The sequence below is a fragment of the Pteropus vampyrus genome, unplaced genomic scaffold (genome assembly GCF_000151845.1).
Source record: "Pteropus vampyrus isolate Shadow unplaced genomic scaffold, Pvam_2.0 Scaffold513, whole genome shotgun sequence".
Taxonomy (NCBI): Eukaryota; Metazoa; Chordata; class Mammalia; order Chiroptera; family Pteropodidae; genus Pteropus; species Pteropus vampyrus.
This window is the reverse complement of record NW_011889294.1, coordinates 53,923-56,771: the sequence shown is the minus strand read 5'-3', so window position 1 is coordinate 56,771 and position 2,849 is coordinate 53,923. Positions and strand designations below refer to the sequence as shown.

The following is a 2,849-nucleotide window of genomic DNA, read 5'->3' as shown; positions in this document are numbered from 1 at the left end:
CGCCGCGCTGAGTCCGGCCCAGGGTCGCGGCCGCTCGCGCGCGCAGCGCCACCTCGGATCTCTCCCCGCCCTCCATCGCGACTTCCCCCGTCTCTGTCCCTCTCTCTGCCTATTTCCATCGTCTCGCTCAGCCCTCCGTATGTTTGGTTCCCCACCGCCCCACAGCCCCATCTCTCCCGCTCCGCTTTTCTGTATTTATCTATGTCATCTCTGTATTTCGCTTCCATCTCTTTTCTGTATATTTCGAATCTTTTTTACTTCTCTTTATATTTCTATTTTCTCTTTCGCATTTTCCTTCTGTACATGTCTGCCTCATCTCTCCCTCCCTCTCCCACCGCCAGCTCCTGCGCTGGGGGCCACAGGAGAGCAGCTCTGGACCCAGACTTTGCCTCCAGTTTTGCGGGGGGCGGGGGAGGGGGGAGTCGGTGGATCCGTCCGTGACTGCGCAGTTGGCAGCGTTTCATGCGCGCACACACTCCACCGCGCCCGGAGTTCGCTGGCGGTTCACCACCCTGCTGTCTGTGGTCGCCATACAGGCTATGGAAAGGGTTACCTCAGGCTCCGTCCCCCGCTGAGGAGAGCTCTCCTAAAAAGAGGTTCCAATGGTTTGAGGGCGGCGCCACTCCCCCAGGTAACCTGCCCAGGAGCCCACCAGGTGGAGAGGGGGTCGAGCCCAGTGGGGGGTGCTTTGCCCCAGGCCAGGTCAGGTTGCCTGACAGGTAACCATGGAGTTCCAGGTGCAAACCCTAGAGGTGGCTTCTAGGTGTGGATGGCACCTGAGTGCTGCTCATTTCTCACAGAGGCCGTGGTGACAGCTCACACAGATGTGTGACAGCTCACACCTTGGGCTTTGCCCAGCTCTGAATCTCTGCCCCCACCTGCCCTAGGCGTGGGGAGAACTGGCTCTGTGGTACATCTAGCTCGTACTGCTGATGGGCGCCTGGCAAAGCACTCCTGACACTGGGGGCTGCTCCTCCACCGGCTGGTCCCCTCTGCTGGATATGAGGGTCCTGGGGGCCACAGACGCCTTAAGGAGAACTCCATTTCTTTGCCAGGAACCTGGCAGCTTGGCAGGTCTGTTCCTTGTTTCCCAGCCCGTTTAGATATGCTCTTAAATAGCTCGCAACCTGGGCTGACCTCGGTCTCCTTGTGTGTCTGTAAAACCCGTTGGTGGTGAGAAATGCGGGACCTCAAATCCCGAGGGACATCTGGCCCCGCAGGGAGATCTGGCCCCGCGGCAAGATGCAGAAACAGTCCCGCCCTTTGTGACTTGGAACAAAACGTATTTACGGAGCGCCTTGTAAGCTCTAACCGGCCGTGCGAGTAGGGGTTGGTTCTCTACGTGCATAAATGCGTGCATGTGCGTGTGCGCATGCGCACACGCGCTCGCATTTAGTAGTCCCCCGAGGTTCAGCGTGGAGGGCCGACTCCACTAAGTCGAGCGATTCTGAGCAGCATTGTGCAGCCATGCTTCCTCCAGGCGTGAGAGACCCATCCATTAGGCTCTGTGAGTCTGCACGTCTCACACGCAGATGAGAGATTTGCCTAAAAATCCCTGTCGGAACCATTCAGAGCTGGAGGGGCGGGGGGATGCTGAAGCTGATGGATTAAGGCCCTGTCTCCGCCCACCTCTGGAATCCCGAGTGCGGTTCTGAGGTGCAATTGCAGACACGTGCTTCTTTATAAAAACATCTGCAGCCCCGACAGCTGTTACGTGCCCGTATTTCAGGGAGCAGCATCTGTCCTGACTTCCTTCTTTAGTCACATTTGTCTCCCATGGGAATAGAGAAAACGGGGTATTTCTTCTGGGCATCGTCCCTGACGCCTCCCCGCCTTCTTTAATGGCATTTGGAACATTGGAGGGATTTTCTTTTCCTAAACCTGTCACCATCTTTCTAAGTGGCGGATTCCCGGGAGGGCATGGGGAACATTCTGTTTATGTGCAAAGGACGGTAAAACAGCAACAGAAAGCTCCAGACTCACCTAGGGTACCCTGGTGCTGGACCCACAGGCGCGGCGAATGCTTCTCCCAAAACCTGCAGCTCCATTCGAATGCACAGCGTAACTCGGGGAGACCTCTTGAACGGGCGAATCAGCTTCTTCAGCAGGAAAGGGCTGCTTGTGCCTTCTGCCGACTGTCTCTAAGCGTGGGGCGCCTGCCGGTGGGCCCCTGCCTTTTTATCTACCCAAGACCTCTGTTTTCTCATCTGTAAAGTCGCTGTCTGCCGGTAGAAAGGTTTCCATCTCAGAGAGGGGTTTTAAAACCACCCAGGTATTCTGAATTAAAGGAGGAAGTTGGGGGGTGTTCAGGAGTAACCCCTACCTATCCGTGGGTGATCACTGCCGTTTGTAGCGTTGACTCTCGGCCCTGGCTGCACATTGGAACCATTTTGGGGAGATTTTGAAAAACAAAATCCACATAGGTACCCCAAACCTAGTGAGAATTGCCGCGGCCCGGGCGTCCTGTGTTTTAAGAGCTCCTTAGGTTCAGTCACCGGTGGAGAGCCGCTGGTTTAGGAAAAAGAGAGCGCTTGCAGGATTTCATGTGAGGGAGACTTGGTGAGCCCCGCTTCTGACCCTCTTCAACTGGGGGGTCTCAGCTTCCACGTGTCTGGAGCGAGGAAAGCCATAGAGGCTGACACTGATGGAGGCGCTGTGGGAAGCATTTCACACTTATTACGTGGTAGTTAGCCCTCCCAAGAAACTTGATGAAGCATCCATCCATTTCACAGAAAAAGAGACTAAGTGGGAGCTCAAGTAGCTTGTCCAAGGTCAAAGGAGACCGTGAGAACTGCCTTCGAACTCTGACTCCGTCCCGGGCCTCTTGGCCACTGGGCTATTGTGCTGCC

General features: G+C 56.0%; 1 protein-coding gene across 1 annotated transcript in view; it reads left to right on the top strand.

The window, feature by feature from the left end:
• The window catches only part of PFKFB3 (6-phosphofructo-2-kinase/fructose-2,6-biphosphatase 3), a 22,986-nt gene that overhangs the window by 1,021 nt on the left and 19,116 nt on the right, over positions 1–2,849 (top strand). The window lies entirely within an intron of this gene.